This window comes from Zophobas morio, unplaced genomic scaffold (genome assembly GCF_036711695.1).
Source record: "Zophobas morio isolate AGI-343-1 ecotype UQ-CSIRO unplaced genomic scaffold, CSIRO_AGI_Zmor_V1 ptg000041l, whole genome shotgun sequence".
Taxonomy (NCBI): domain Eukaryota; kingdom Metazoa; phylum Arthropoda; class Insecta; order Coleoptera; family Tenebrionidae; genus Zophobas; species Zophobas morio.
In genome coordinates, this window is record NW_026972146.1 from 1,603,786 (window position 1) to 1,621,710 (window position 17,925).

The window sequence follows — 17,925 nt, forward strand, 5'->3', positions numbered from 1 at the left end:
CATGTTGGAGCGTGTTTATCCCAGGCACCTGACCCCCATTTTTTGCGCCGCGAGACGCGGGGGCATTTAAAAGGCGCAGTGCCGTTGACCACCAGACGATCTTCCCTTCTTTGGCAGGGTCAAACCGGTCGGAATTTCGACCAGTTCGGCGTTTTTTTTTTTCTTCTAGTAGTTTTGGCGCGGAATGGTTGATATGCAGACGGGGTTTGACGGAATGGTCGCTGCCGGAGGTGGCTGGGGGAATATTTACAAAGAAAATTACGAATTATGTAAAATAGGACGGTAATGTGGGGCACGGCGACCCGGCGCACCGGAAGCTATAATTATTATCGGCGCTATGTGACAATACTTTCAGTGCGTCATTTCTGTGTGAACAAGATACGGAGGGTAATTGTTTCGTGATAAGTGGGCCGACGAACGCACAGGCAGACAGACAGACATTAGAAACAGTTTTCAAGTAATTGCGCAATTAGGAGCGGCACGGAATTTTCGTCTTCGTAAAAGTTGAAAGTTGAAAGTTGGTGACATTTAAGTCCGCGTTGCACGTACTATTTTTGGTCAATCCGTAATTGATTTAAGTGGGGTTGTACAGTCGGACGTTTGACAAGCAACGCAACGAATAAATCAAATAGTGTGTAATTTTATCAAACGAACAGGGAGCTGAAGATGCGGCTAGACCCCAATGTTTACAGCGCTGGGGGCTGACGAAATTATAACGTGTTGTAAACGAGGTCTATTTTTCTATTTGCCAAGCTGGACGCCCACATGTAGGCAGACATTGGGTTAAAAATAGAACGTCGGTGCGGGAAAAATGCACGAAAATTCTTGTTTCGTGCTTCTGGATTTTACAGTCATTTAAAGTCAGCTGTTATTAAAAAAGTGCAGTTGGCAATTCTGATATGTCATTGCGGTATAAATGTCATGTGTTGAGGTTAACACGAACTGACGTATGTCGTGTCAGTATCGTACTGCCATGTCAAGGCGGCAATTAATTTTAACCCCAAAATAGGAGTAGTCGATTTAAAGAGTCAACAATGCACAGTTGAACATTTGTTGTTTTTACACGTATGATATTTTTTGCGTTTTTATTTGAAATGGTAGAAACTAGACAAGAAATGGGGCCGAAATCAGTAAGTAAATGTCTGGTCAAGTTCTGAAAATTGTCGAAAATTTTTAATCCAAAAAATTTTCAATACTTCAGTGGGTGATTTTGGGAAAATACGAGCCAATGAAGAAATGAGGCCGAAACTGACTTCTAGAGGTGGAAATTTAGAAGAAAAAATCTTTTGTTAAGTTTCAAAAATTGTCGAAAATTGGTCGAAATTTTCATTTTGGCAAATTTTGCTTTTGAAAAAGTTGCCGAAAAATTGCCAAAAAAATCTGGCATATAGATTTCGTCCTTCTGATTCCAACATAGTATTAATTTTCTAGATTTTGCAATTTTTCGATTTGAGTTTCTAGAGAAAAGAGGATTTTGCAGCTAAACTCCGCCCTTCGGCTCACGATGAATAAAACATTTATCACAATTGAGAAGAGGCGGGTGGGCGGGGCATATATTTTGTCCATTTTATCTTAATATTCGAAGTCTTTTTTTCCCAACAAAAAACGGGAAACATGTTTAACTATCTTGTTATTGAAAGAAAACTCTATATATTAAAAAAACCAAAATAAAAATTTAGCCCCACCCACCCGCCCAATCTCAATTGTGATGAATTTTTCATGAAATATGTTTTTAACACAATATTTCTCTAAAAAATTCTACCCTTTTAAAAACATATTTCATATGGTAATTTCTTGTAAGGAAAAGAGGATTTTGCAGCTAAACTCCGCCCTTTGGCTCACGATGAATAAAGCATTCATCACAATTGAGAAGGGGTGGGTGGGCGGGGCTTACATTTTGTCCATTTTATCTTAATATACGAAGTATTCTTTTCCCAATAAGAACCTGACAACGTGTTTAACTATTCTGTTATTGAAAGAAAACTATATGTATATTAAAAAACAACAAAAAATATAAGCCCCGCCCACCCACCCCTTCTCAATTGTGATGAATGTTTTATTCATCATGAGCTGAAGGGCGGAGTTTAACTGCAAAATCCTCATTTCTGTACACGGAATTATCATATGAAATGTTTTTATATCAATATTTTTCAAAAAAATTCTACCCTTTTAAAAACGTTTCATATGAAAATTTCTTGTAAGGAAAAGAGGATTTTGCAGCTAAACTCCGCCCTTTAACTCACAATGAATAAAACATTCATCACAATTGAGAAGGGGTGGGCGGGCGGGGCGTATATTTTGTCAATTTTATCTTTATATTCGAATTCTTTTTTTTCCCAACAAGAAACTGACAACATGTTTAACTATCCTGTTATTGAAAGAAAACTCTATATATTAAAGAAAACAAAAACAAAAATTAAGCCCCACCCACCCACCCGATCTCAATTGTGATGAATTTTTCATTCCTAATCAGACAGAGGGGCTGAGTTTAATTGCAAAATTCTCATTTCTCTACAAGAAATCATCTGAAATATGTTTTTACATCAATATTTCTCTAAAAAATTCTACCTTTTTAAAAACATATTTCATAGGCTAATTTCTTATAGAGAAAAGAGAATTTTGCAGCTAAACTCCGCCCTTCGGTTCACGATGAATAAAATATTCTTCACAATTGAGAAGGGGCGGGTGGGCGGGGCTTACATTTTGTCCGTTTTATCTTAATATATAGTCGTTATTTTCTCAACAAGAAACTGACTACATGTTTAAGTATCTTGTTATTGAAAGAAAACTATATATTAAAAAAAAAAAAAACACAAATTAAGCCCCACCCACCCGCCCGATCTCAATTGTGATGAATTTTTCATTCCCAATCAGACCAAAGGGCGGAGTTTAATTGCAAAAATCCTCATTTCTCTATAAGAAATTATCATATGAAATACGTTTTTACATCAATATTTCTCTAAAAAATTCTACCCTTTTAGAAACATTTCATATGGCAATTTTTTGTAGAGAAAAGAGGATTTTGCAGCTAAACTCCGCCCTTCGGCTCACGATGAATAAAACATTCATCACAATTGAGAAGGGGTGGGTGGGCGGGGCTTATATTTTGTCCATTTTGTCTTAGTATACGAAGTCTTCTTTTCCCAACAAGAAACTGGTAACATGTTTAACTTTCTTGTTGTTGAAAGAAAACTATGTATTAAAAAAACAAAAACAAAAATTAAGCCCCACCCACCCGCCCGATCTCAATTGTGATGAATTTTTCATTCCCAATCAGACTGAGGGGCGGAGTTTAATTGCAAAATTCTCATTTCTCTACAAGAAATTATCATATGAAATATGTTTTTACATCAATATTTCTCTAAAAAATTCTACACTTAAAACATATTTCAGATGGCAAAATCTTGTATAGAAAGGAGGATTTTGCCGCTAAACTCCGCCCCTTGGTTCACAATGAATAAAATATCCTTCACAATTGAGAAGGGGTGGGTGGGCGGGGCTTATATTTTGTTAATTTTTTCTTAATATACGAAGTCTTTTTTTCCCAACAAGAAACTGACAACATGTTTAACTATCCTGTTATTGAAAGAAAACTCTATATATTAAAAAAAAACAAAAACAAAAATTAAGCCCCACCCACCCACCCGATCTCAATTGTGATGAATTTTTCATTTCCAATCAGACCAAAGGGCGGAGTTTAATTGTAAAAATCCTCATTTCTCTATAGGAAATTATCATATGAAACATGTTTTTACGTCAATATTTCTCTAAAAAATTCTACACTTTTAAAAACATATTTCATAGGGCAATTTCTTTTAGAGAAAGGAGGATTTTCCAGCTAAACTCCGCCCTTCGGTTCACGATGAATAAAACATTCATCACAATTGAGAACGGGTGGGTGGGCGGGGCTTACATTTTGTCCATTTTATCTTAATATATGAAGTCTTCTTTTCTCAATAAGAACCTGACAACATGTTTAATTATTCTGTTATTGAAAGAAAACTATATGTATATTAAAAAACAGCAAAAAATATAAGCCCCGCCCACCCACCCCTTCTCAATTGTGATGAATGTTTTATTCATCATGAGCTGAAGGACGGAGTTTAACTGCAAAATCCTCATTTCTGTACACGAAATTATCATATGAAATATTTTTATATCAATATTTCTCAAAAAAATTCGACCCTTTTAAAAACATATTTCATATGGCAATTCCATGTAAAGATGTGAAGATTTTGCAAACTAAACTCCGCCCTTCAGCTTATGACGAATAAAACATTCATCACAATTGAGAAGGGGTGAGTGGGCGGGGCTTATATTTTGTCCATTTTTTCTTAATATACGAACTCTTCATTTCCCAACAAGAAACTGACAACATCTTTAACTATCCTGTTATTGAAAGAAAACTCTATATGTTCAAAAAAACCGAAACAAAAATTAAGCCCCACCCACCCGCCCGATCTCAATTGTGATGAATTTTTCATTCCTAATTAGACAGAGGGGCGGAGTTTAATTGCAAATTCCTCATTTTTCTACATAAATTATCATGAAATATTTTTACATCAATATTTCTCTAAAAAATTCTACTCTTTTAAAAACATTTCATATGAAAATTTCTTATAAGGAAAAGAGGATTTTGCAGCTAAACTCCGCCCTTTAGCTCACAATGAATAAAGCATTCATCACAATTGAGAAGGGGAGGGTGGGCGGATATTCTATTTTGTCCATTTTATCTTAATATTCGAAGGCTTTTTTTCCAAACAAAAAACAGGAAACATGTTTAACTATCTTGTTATTGAAAGAAAACTCTATATATTAAAAAAACAAAACAAAAATTAAGCCCCACCCACCCGCCCGATCTCAATTGTGATGAATTTTTCATTCCAAATCAGACCAAAGGGCGGAGTTTAATTGCAAAATCCTCATTTCTCTATAAGAAATTATCATATGAAATGCGTTTTTAAATCAATATTTCTATAAAAAATTGTACCCTTTTAAAAACATATTTCATATGGCAATTTCTTCGAAATCCATAAGAAAATTGGCCGAAATTTTCATAGGGGAAAAATTTTGCTTCTGAAAAAGTTGGCAAGAAATTTCCAAAAAACTGTGATAGATTTCGCCGTTCTGATTCCAAAAACATGGTGCGGTGGAAGATTTTTTTTGGAAATTGTCGAAAATTGGCCGATATTTTCATTGAGGAAAAATTTTGCTTATGAGAAAGTTGCCGAAAAATCTTCAAAAAAATTTGTCACATCGATTTTGTTCTGATTCCAAGAACATAGTGTGTTTATGCTCTCGAGGCAAGGTTTAAAAATATTCAGTTTTCAAAGTGAATATACAATTTTTTTTTTTTTGATTAAAAAAAATGTATTTTTTTATACATATTTTTTAATAAAAAAAAATGGTAATACTTTATTGGGAGACTTGGAAAAATGAGGCAGAAACTAACTTCTGGAGGTCGAGATCTAAGTTTCAAAAATTGGCCGAAATTTTCAATTTGAAAAATTGTGTTTTTGAAAAAGTTGACGAAAAATTTCCAAAAAATTTTGAGATGTGGATCGTCGTTCTGATGAAACATGGCGTGTTTATGCCTCAGGGACAAGATTTAAAAATATGCGGTTTGAAAATATGTTTTTTTTAAATCCAAAAAAATTTGCAATGACTCATTGGGCGTTTCTGGAAAAATGGTATAAGTTCGAGAAAAAATGAGGTTAAGTTTAAAAATTGTCGAAAATTGGCCGAGGTTTTCACTGAAGAAAAATTTTTCTTTTGAAAAAGTTACCGAAAAATTCCAAAAAAAACCTGAGACATAGATTTCGTCGATCTGATTCCAAAAACAAGTAGGTATGTTGATGCTTCCGGGCGAAGATTAAAAAATATTCGGTCTGAAATATATTTTGTTTGATCCGTAAAATTTCAATACTTTCTTAAGCGATATCGAAGAAATCTTTCAAAATTTCTCGAAAATTTTGCTTTTGAAAAAGTTGTAGAAAAATTTCCAAAAAATTTTAAGATATAGATTTCGTCGTTCTGATTCCAAAAAAGTGGTGCGTTTATGCTTTTAGGACAATATTTAAAAATATACGGTTTGAAAATGTGTATTTTTTTAAAGTCCAAAAAAATTGCAATAATTCAATGGTAGGAGCTAGAGCTAGAGAAAAAATGAGACTCAAGCAAGCTTCTGGAGGTCGAAATCTATAAGAAAAAGTTAATTAAAATTAATAATAATTAAATTTGTCGAAATTGGCCGAAATCTTCATTTTGAAAAAAATTGCTTTTGAAAAATTTGCCGAAAAATTCCCAAAAAAATCTGGGATACAGAGTTCGTCGTTCTGATTTCAAAAACATACTATGTTGATGCACATGGGGCCAGATTTAAAAATATTTGGTCCGAAAATATTTTTTTTATCAAAAATTTTTAATTCATATCTTAGTAGGCGATTCTGGAAAAATGGTAGGAGTTATCGAAGAAATCAGTTCGAAACTAACTTCTGGAGGTCGAAATCCACAAGAAAATGTCTTTGGTTATGTTTCGAAAATTGACCGAAATTTTCATTGAGGAAAAATTTTTCTTCTGAAAAAGTTGCCGAAAAATTCCCAAAAATTGAGATACAGATTTCGTTGTTCTGATTTCAAAAACATGGTGCGTTTATGCTCCCTGGGCAAGATTTTTTTGAAAATCGTCCAAAATTGGCCGAAATTTCCATTAGGAAAAATTTAGCTTTTCAAAAAGATGCTGAAAAATTCTCAAAAAATTTCGGGACATCGATTTTGCTGTTCTGATTCCAAGAAGCGTGTTTATGTTCCGAAAGGTTTAAAAATATTCAGTTTGGTCAAGATCGATAAAAGAATATCTAGTTAAGTTTTGAAAATTGTCGAAAATTGGCCGAAATTTTCATAGAAGAAAAATTTCTTGTTGGAAAAATTGCCGAAAAATTACCAAAAATTCTAGGATGTAGACTTTGTCGTTCTGACTTCAAAAACCTCTGGGGCAAGATTTAAAAATATACTGTTCCAAAATATATTTTTTTGAAATCCAAAAAAAATGGCGGTAATTCAGTGGGCAATTTTGGAAAAATGGTAGGAACTAAAGAAGAAATGAGGCTAAAACTAATTTCTGGGGGTCGAAATCAATAAGAAAATGTCTTTGTTAAGTTTCGGAAATCGGCGAAAATTTCCCGAAATCTTCAGAGGAAAAATTTTGCTTTTGAAAAAGTTACTGAAAAATTTCCAAAAAATTCTGGAATATAGATTTCGTCGTTCTGGTTGTAAAAACATGGTGTGTTTATGCTCCTGGAGCAAGATTTTAAAATGTACCGTTTGAAAATATATATACATATTTTTCCTAATCCAAAAAAATTGCAATATTTTAGTGGACGATCCTGGAAAAGTGTTAGGAGCTTTCGCTTAAATTTCGAAAATGGGCCAAAATTTTCATTTTGAAAAAAAAAAATTGTTTTTGAAAACGTTGCTGAAAAATACACAAAAACATTGTTTTTAACAGTAGAAAACCCAAAGTAGTGTTTTCTGCGCATCGATCTCTGAAGCTAACAATTTTCTATGTAGAACAACACTTCTAAAAAAATAACCGATTTTGAGTGTTGAAACTAAGATACGAAGAATGTTTTATTTCAATCAAATAAAAGTGAATTAAGATGCGAATCCGGCAGCTGTTTGATCGAACTCTTTCATAATGTCTTTGACCATCAATTATTGTAAACCTACAACGTTAATAAAGCAAATAGAGCCGTAGTAAACGATTCTAAGCCATTAAAATTGAATAATCAAGAACTGTCATAACTGACAAGTTACCACACGCACTGCCATGGTTTTGCAGTCCACAGGAGAACTGCAAAACGTAAAAATATACAAATTGGATACAAGATAATAACACAGATAGCGCGTAATAACATCCTACAATCTGGAAGGAATAAATCGAAAGGTAAATTGCAGTAATGACGGAAACTGTCGAGGTTTATGGATATGACACAATCTCGCCCATGTAGCAATAATACCTCTGATAACAACACCCGCAGAGCCCAAAAAGGCACCACGAAGATCCGATGACCCCATTATCATTTAAATTCAATGAAAACCCACCGTAAAAATCCAGCGTCGCAATTATTACGCTAATTAATTCCATACAGCACTCGCAACAAGTTTATCCTTTCCGTGATTAACATTTATAACAATTTGTGTGCAATCTCGCCGCGAAATATGTAAAATATGCCGCAATTAAATTTAATTGGATCGTTCAAACAACACCAACACTCGATAAGACAAGACCTTCCTCGGTGTATTCACCCAATACTCACACGTAGGCACGTCATCTTCCTTCCTGCAAACTTCCACGGGATGGGTTTTTTCGAAATCGGGCTATTTTCGACCCAGAGGAATTATTATAACATGTGCGCGCCGACACGACCAAAACAAATCGTAGGCGGCGGTGCAGTGGGAACGCTGCCAACATGCGAATGTGGGGAAGTTGGTAGCACTGGGCCAGACGAAACGGGTTTGCGGTGCAGGTAAACACTGGAAAAAAGGCGGAATTCGGGTGGGTTGCGCTTTTTCGCGGCGGCCTTGAAATTTGAAAATGAGCGGCGACGTGGCAACGCCGCAGAGGTGTGTTTAATTCGAACATGGTCAATTATGTCATCTCTTTATCGTCAATTATCGACGTTTATGTCACATTTGCATCACTAATTGATGCCGCTTTCTGTTGCGTTTTCGTCTGTAAGTACTGGGTGATTGGGGCGAGGGTCGCTTGAAGCGCGATTTGCGCTGTCGCTTCTCTGTTACCGACTGTCACACATTGAGACAGCCTGCTTGCGACGACAACGTAATCGCATTTTTTAATATATTAAAAAAAAAAAAGGTGTAAATACATTATTCATTCGACGATGTCACGGTTTTATCCCCGGACACCACGTCATAAAGTAATTTAAAATCCCAACAGCCCGTCGCCGGCAAATTAATTAAATAATTAACATTGTTTTAATCCGGACGAAGGGTGAGATTTTAAATATTCACGTAAGGGCGAGGCGAAATCTCGAGATCGATCGTTCCATTTTTATGTCGGCCACGTTGTCCTTTCGATTTCTTCGGTGGCGTCCTTTTCGACGAATAAAAGTGTCGCAATCGGCAGTTTCCGAGCGGCGTAAAAATCGCAAGAATGCGGCCGAGTAATTTAATGTACGCGGCTTTTGCAATACATTCCTAATCCGTGTAAACCCCACAGCGCTACACGTCACGTTAAGGTTAAAATTATCCTGATAAGATAAGCCCTCACCTGTCGAATTAAACACGACGCTCAGAAACGTGGACTTTTTCGCGATAATGACGACGTCATGCTTTGGGTGCAGCGATCGATATTTCGAAGTGGGTTAGGGGGTGGACTCTTCTCGTTACACTTCGAGGGGCGGACAATGAGGGGTGGCATCGGCAACCCCATTCTGTGCACCCTCGCCGAATCAAAGGAAAATTGAATTTTTGGGGTTAAGGCCGGCTCGCACGGGATGGACGAGCCAAAATGGAAGCGTTCTCACACAGCCGAAATTAAAAATTTAAATCAATAACGTTTTTTGGTCACTGAGTTTTGGTGTAGGAAAGGAGATGAACTCGGAAAGCAATATTTTGTTTACACTGCCAAGTTTTGGAACGGTCGCCCGGGAAAAAATTGGCAAACGTGGAGCCAACAAACGATAATAATAATAATAATCGTCATTAACGGAGGATTCCTTTTTAGCAATATTATTATTAAATATCATCATAATAACTCGCTTACAGTCTAAGAAATACTGCCTTTTTAAAAAAATATGAAATTAAAAAAAGACAGTTGAGAGCCCCGAGAAGATTTAATATTGTTAAAAAAAGACACTTGGGGCCCCCGAGCAGGTTTCGCTTTTTTCAAAAAAAGACAGTTGAGACCCCCGACAAGGTTTCACATTCTTAAAAAATAAGACATTTGGGGCCCCCGAGAAGGTTTCACATTATTAAAAAATAAATTTGAGGCCCCTGACAAGGTTTTACATTTTTAAAAGAGACAATAGGGACCCCCGAGAAGGTTTCACATAAAAAAAGACATTTATTTGACGCTCCCAGGAAGGTTTTACATTTTTAAAAGAGACAGTTGGGACCCCTGAGAAGGTTTCACATAAAAAAAGACATTTATTTGGCGCCCCCGGGAAGGTTTTGCATTTTTAAAAAGGGCAATTGGGACCCCCGAGAAAGTTTCACATTAAAAAAAAATGCATTTGAGGCTCCTGAGAAGGTTTTACATTTTTAAAAGAGACAGTTGGGACCCCCGAGAAGGTTTCACATAAAAAAAGACATTTATTTGGCGCCCCCGGGAAGGTTTTACATTTTTAAAACAGGCAGTTAGGACCCCCGAGAGGGTTTCACATTCTAAAAAAATAACCATTTGGCGCCCCCGAGAAGGTTTGACATTCTTAAAACAATACAGTATAACCTCTATAGTCCGTCTATAGTCCGAACCCACGATTATCCGAAGATCCAGTAATCCGAACAGAGGCTAGTTAAAGTTGAAGTCTCTTTAATCCGAATAAAAACTCTACAATCCGAACTGAACTTGCAAACATGCACCGACATGCAAAAATGACGCAATATTTTATCAATGTATGTATTTACTTAAATTTCGAAAATTGTCGAAAATGCATTGAAAATTTTCATTTTTGAAAATGTCGTCTAAAAATTCTCAAAAAATCCAGGGATATAGATCCCGACGTGCTGATTCCAAAAATATCTCGTGTTCAGCGTCACGGAGCAATATTTTCGAAAAATTAGGTGTGACATTTGAATTTTTTTCAATGGGTGATCCTGGAAGTGTCGAAGAAATGAGGCCGGAAGTGACTTCTGCTACCCAAAATATAGAAGAAAATATATTGAGTTAAATTTCGAAAATCGTCAAAAATGGGTTGAAATTTGCATAAGGACACATATTGAAAACAAGCTATACATAGTGAAAAATTTCATTTTTGAAAAAGTTGTCTAAAAATTCTCAAAAAATCCAGGATTACAGATCTTGACGCTCTGATTCCAAAAATACATATAGCGTGTTTATTGTAACGGAGTAATATTTTTTGGAGTATACATATTGATTATTTTTGTTTAATAAAATCAAAGTTTATTTCATGAAGTTTGTTTTTACCAATGTATGAAATTGTTACTCAATTCCCTTTCATATTTTTCGGAAAATTGCTTATCCGAACAAATCGCTAATCTGAACACACCTTTTCGCCAATTAATTCGGATTATCTAGGTTATACTGTACATCTGAAGCCCCTGAGAAGGTTTTACATTTTTAAAAGAGACAGTTGGAACCCCCGAGAAGGTTTCACATAAAAAAGACATTTTTTGGAGCCCCCGAGAAGGTTTTACATTTTTAAAAAAGACAATTTGGACCCTCGAGAAGGTTTTACATTTTTAAAAAAGACAGTAGTTGTCTATAAAGGAAAAAAAAACAAAGATTAAACCCCATCTCAATTGTGATGAATTTTTCATTGCTAATCAGACGAGGGGCGGAGTTTAATTGTAACATATTATTTCTCTAAAAAGTTCTACCCTTTTAAAAACATATTTCATATGAAATTTCTTGTAGAGAAAAGAGGATTTTGCGGCTAAACTCCACCGGCAGCTGACGATGAATAAAATATTCATCACAATTGAGAAGGGGTGGGTGGGCGGGGTTTATATTTAGTCCGTTTTTTCTTAATATGCGAAGTCTTCTTTTCCAAACAAGAAATTGACAATGTGTTTAAGTATCCTGTTGAAAGAAAACTCTATATATTTAAAAAAAATAATAAGCCCCGCCCACCCACCCCTACTTCAATTGTGATGAGTTTTTCATTCCTAATCAGACCGAAAGGGAATTTAATCGTGACGTCAATGTTTTTCTAAAAAATTCTACCCTTTTAAAAACATATTTCATATGGTAGTTTCTTGTAGAAAAATGAGAGTTAAACTTCCGTTTTTTTTTTAATACATGTATAGAGTTTTTTCTTACAACAACAAGATAGTTAAACATATCAGTTTCTTGTTGGGAAAAGAAGACTTCGTATATTAAGATAAAATGGACAAAAAAATTCAATACCTCAGTGGTCGATTTTGGGAAAATAGTAGGAGTCATTGAAGAAATGGGGCCGAAATATATAAGAAAATGTGTTTGGTTAAGTTCTGAAAATTGTCGAAAATTGGCTGAAATTTTCGTAAAATAAAATTGAAACATGGCATGTTTATGCTTTGGAGACAAGATTTAAAACGTATTGAAAATGGATTTTTTTAATCCAAAAATTTCATTACTTCAGTGGGTAATTTTGGGAAAATAGTAGGAGTCATTGCAGAAATGAGGCCGAAACTAACTTCTGGAGGTGGAAATTTAGACGAAAATGTCTTTTGTTAAGCTTCAAAAATTGTCGAAAATTAGTGGAAATTTTCATTTTGACAATTTTTGCTTTGAAAAAGGTGCCCGAAAATTTCTAAAAAAATCTGGCATATAGATTTCGTCGTTCTGATTCCAACATAGTATTAATATTCTACATTTTGCAATTTTTCGATTTGAGTTTCTAGAGAAAAGAGGATTTTGCGAATAAACTCCGCCCTTCGGCTCACGATGAATAAAGCATTCATTACAATTGAGAGGGGGTGGGTGGGCGGGGCTTATATTTTGTCCCTTTTATCTTAATATACGACGTCTTCTTTTCCCAACAAGAAACTGACAACATGTTTAACTATCCTGTTATTGAAAGAAAATTCGATATATTAAAAAAACAAAAACAAAAATTAAGCCCCACCCACCCGCCCGATCTCAATTGTGATGAATTTTTCATTCCCAATCAGACCAGAGGGCGGAGTTTAATTGCAAAAATCCTCGTTTCTCTACAAGAAATTATCATATGAAATTTACATCAATATTTCTCTCAAAAATTCTACCCTTTTAAAAACATATTTCATATGCTAATTTCTTATAGAGACAAGAGGATTTTGCAGCCAAACTCCGCCCTTCGGCTCACGATGAATAAAACATTCATCACAATTGAGAAGGGGTGGGTGGGCGGGGCTTATATTTTGTCCCTTTTATCTTAATATACGAAGTCTTCATTTCCGAAGAAGAAACTGAAAACTTGTTTAACTTTCTTGGTGTTAAAAGAAAACTGTACATTAAAAAAATTGAAACAAAATTTAAGCCCCACCCACCCGCCCGATCTCAATTGTGATGAATTTTTCATTCCCAATCAGATCAGAGGGCGGAGTTTAATTGCAAAAATCCTCGTTTCTCTACAAGAAATTATCATATGAAATATGTTTTTACATCAATATTTCTCTAAAAAATTCTACCCTTTAGAAACATATTTCATATGGCAATTTCTTGTTGAGAAAAGAAGATTTTGCAGCTAAGCTCCGCCCTTTGGCTCACGATGAATAAAACATTTATCACAATTGAGAAGGGGTGGGTGGGCGGGGCTTATATTTTGTCCATTTTATCTTAATATACGAAGTCTTCATTTCCCAACACGAACCTGACAACATGTTTAACTATCCTGTTATTGAAAGAAAACTCTATATATTAAAAAAAAACAGAAACAAAAATTAAGCCCCACCCACCCGCCCGATCTCAATTGTGATGAATTTTTCATTCCCAATCAGATCAGAGGGCGGAGTTTAATTGCAAAAATCCTCGTTTCTCTACAAGAAATTATCATATGAAATGTTTTTACATCAATATTTCTCTCAAAAATTCTACCCTTTTAAAAACATATTTCATATGCCAATTTCTTGTAGAGAAAAGAGGATTTCGCAGCTAAACTCCGCCCTTCGGCTCACGATGAATAAAGCATTCATTACAATTCAGAAGGGGTGGGTGGGCGTGGCTTATATTTTGTCCATTTTATCTTAATATACGAAGTCTTCTTTTCCCAACAAGAAATTGATAACATGTTTAACTGTCCTGTTATTGAAAGAAAACTCTATATATTAAATAAACAAAAACAAAAATTATATTTTGTCCATTTTATCTTAATATACGAAGTCTTCTTTTCCCAACAAGAAACTGACAACATGTTTAACTAGCCTGTTATTGAAAGAAAATTCGATATATTAAAAAAACAAAAACAAAAATTAAGCCCCACCCACCCGCCCGATCTCAATTGTGATGAATTTTTCATTCCTGATCACGCCGAAGGGCGGAGTTTAATTGCAAAATCCTCATTTCTCTACAAGAAATTATCATATGAAATGTTTTTACATCAATATTTTTCTCAAAAATTCTACCCTTTTAAAAACATATTTCATATGGCAATTTCTTGTAGAGAAAAGAGGATTTCGCAGCTAAACTCCGCTCTTCGGCTCACGATGAATAAAGCATTCATTACAATTCAAAAGGGGTGGGTGGGCGGGGCTTATATTTTGTCCCGTTTATCTTAATGTACGAAATCTTCATTTTCGAACAAGAAACTGAAAACTTGTTTAACTTTCTTGCTGTTGATAGAAAACTGTACATTAAAAAATAATAGAAACAAAAATTAAGCCCCACCCACCCGCCCGATCTCAATTGTGATGAATTTTTCATTCCCAGTCAGATCAGAGGGCGGAGTTTAATTGCAAAAATCCTCGTTTCTCTGCAAGAAATTATCATATGAAATGTTTTTACACCAATATTTCTCTCAAAAATTCTACCCTTTTAAAAACATATTTCATATGCTAATTTCTTATAGAGAAAAGAGGATTTTGCAGCTAAACTCCGCCCTTCGGCTCACGATGAATAAGGCATTCATTACAATTGAGAAGGGGTGGGTGGGCGGGGCTTATATTTTGTCCCTTTTATCTTAATATACGAAGTCTTCTTTTCCCAACAAGAAATTGACAACATGTTTAACCATCCTGTTATTGAAAGAAAACCATATATTAAAAAAAAACAAAAGCAAAAATTAAGCCCCACCCACCCGCCCGATCTCAATTGTGATGAATTTTTCATTCCTAATCAGGCCGAAGGGCGGAGTTTAATTGCAAAATCCTCTTTTCTCTGCACGAAATTATCATACGAATTTTTTTTTTGTATATTTTTCGGCACCTTTTTCAAAAACAGTATTTTTTAAAATGAAAATTTTGGCCAATTTTCTAAATTTAAAAAAAGCATTTTCACATAGATTTCGACCTCCAGGATCGCCCACTAAGGTATTGCAATTTTTTGGATTAAAAAACAATGTATCTTCAAACGGTATATGTATTTTTAAATCTTGCTCCAGGAGCATAAACACATCATGTTTTTAGAATCAGAACGACGAAATCTATATTCTAGAATTTTTTGGAAATTTTTCGGTGCTTTTTCGAAAGACTCACTTTCGGCCTCATTTCTCCTCTGGCTCCTACCAATTTCCCAGAATCATCCACAGAAGTATTGAATTTTTTTTATTAAAAAATATAATATATTTTCGTCAGGTTTTTGAAGAACAACGAAAACCGAATCTAGAATTTTTTGATTTTTTTCTAGGAAAATTTCGGCCAATTATCGACAACTTTCGAAACTTAACTAGACATTCTGTCATAGACCTTGAACAAACTGAATATAAACCTTGTCCCGGGAGCATAACAACAACAAAATCAACAATTTTTTGGGAATTTTTCGCCAACTTTTTGGGGTAACTGACTCTTTTTTAATGTGACAGGGTAAGAGAAGGTTTTACATTTTTAAAAAGGTTACTTTAACAGAACTTCCCTCGCCTATAAAGTACACCTTGTCAAATCCAGCTCTTCCGAAAAATTAAAAGATTTGATTTTGCGAATTTTATTTCAACGAATTGCAATAACCGCTTATTGAATAAGACACTACATTTTATTTTGATTTTCGGTGCTTTGCGTAGGGGTTATGAAATATCGAAAAAATATGAAAGCACCAAATTGCCGATGGACTCCATTACTGTGCGTCCTTGGGTTATCCCCGATAAGAAAAACAGCTTGAAATTGTTCAAAATCGAAAGACATTGAAAATATAAAGCAAATGAAAGAGAAAAACATTTTGCAATTTAAGTTTGAAAATTTATTATATATGTTTGCTTGAAATAACCTCAAAACTTATTTTTCTATTATGTGATCTGATAAACGAGAAGTGGAGCGAATACTCAATGAATAGTGAGAATACTATCTATCCTACGTTTCTCCGATAAGGAAAACTTTTGTTTTCGCTATCGTCCTAGTGCCAACCGTCCGAAAAAAAAAAAACAACATATGCGTAAACAACAAAGGAACTGTCGCAACATATTAATCATTTCCGAAACACAAACCGAATTTTTTTGGCAGGAAATAATTCGTAAATGTCAACAAAACGCCAACTTCACGTTTAATAAACGCTGCAAATAAACATTTCACAACAATTTTTCTCCACCACGTTTCATTCCATTTAATTGCATTGTTCGGAACTGGTTTACGTTTAAATGCCTCGTAGACGCAAATAGTTTCCATACCACGTGAAATCAAACTTTATTCATAAACCACCTAAAAATAGCCCGGTTCTATTATTTCTATTTCGTAACCCTCTTTCACTAGAAAGTCGTGCAAAAAGTCGACAAAAAAATCGTCACTACCACGCGCCAGCCTGTTCCGTGTGAACGGTCCCTAAGCGAAAACACAGAACCGGTTTTGCAGTGTATCCAAACGCGGTAAAGCATAAAAGAACACTCATTACGCATTAGAGATGTGTAATGTTTGATATTGACGTTTCCAGGATCGTGTTGTAACAGCGGCTCGAAAATGAAGCCATTCCATCCGACGTCGTTAAAATTTTTAGATGTGAATGTGAGGTTAGTCGACTAGAAATCGCTCACTTACACTTTTGTTGCGTGTGAATTGGTCTCGATAGTGGATAAGGTCGAATTACAGTAAATATTTAACTTGTTAATGATAATAATTAAATTTTATGTTAAGTATCGGCTGAACTACTTGAGATTAGAAGACCGTGATAACGCTCGTTTATGTAATTTTCAAATAAACGCGATTTAAATAAAAATAGGTTACGACCCTTGATGTTAACATACGTATAATTATTCTGAAGTAGCTGTTGGCAAATGGGACTTCTTTTCACGACGATTTTATGGCGCAATTATACGACAGAACGACGGCGGTTTAATTGGGTGTCATGTCCGAAGAATGGAGGCTATTTGGTGCGTAAATCCAACGGAATTTTGGTGAGATGGTTCTTACTTAGTGGTGGTCCCCTGTTTCCGTCCGTCCGTCCGTCTGTCTGTCTGTCTGTCTGTCGGTCCAGGTCTCATTGTTGACAAAATACAATTGTATAACATTAAGCAACCGAGTAGCACTCCCCCGTTTCCGCATGGCCCCCACCCGCCAAAATCCGTCATTTCCACGTCCGCCGCTCACACGTCGACGTTTCGACCATTGTCCTCAGGACCGTCATGAATGTTTGATGGGCGTTCGATCGGTCGGCGGCAGATCGCCGTTTCCCCATCGCTGGGCCCCAAGTCCCAGCCTCTGCCGTTGCATTATGCGGTCAGTGCATCCGTCGGCTTATGCACGAACCGGACTCGTTTCTTCTGCTTGTTTTTCCCTCGGCGTCGAAGAACGCGAAACAGCTGATGTGTGCATCGGTCGTCGCGCTCGTTTCCGTACATGCAACAAGGACGACCTCTGCTGATGTCCGATACCGCGGCTCGAAACAGGTTGGGCGGACGTAGCCGAACGGCCTTTGTCTAGCAGCCGAGTTCGTTGTCGTCGGACGTACATTTAAAAGACCGAGATGGGGAATGCGGTCGCGCGAACTGACGGCTTCGAAGATGGCTATTTCAGCACGTGACGTAGCTGGCACAAGTGCAACGGACGATTTTTTGCCGGGACGGGCCGACGCAGGGATCCGCGCTGGGGCTGGATGCGTTCAGAGACCTAGCGAGCGATCTA

The 17,925-nt window shown here is 35.9% G+C and overlaps 1 protein-coding gene across 1 annotated transcript in view; it reads left to right on the forward strand.

The window, feature by feature from the left end:
• Window positions 1-17,925, forward strand: part of Jing (jing) — a 143,612-nt gene that overhangs the window by 22,241 nt on the left and 103,446 nt on the right. The gene's annotated exons all lie outside the window — the stretch shown is intronic.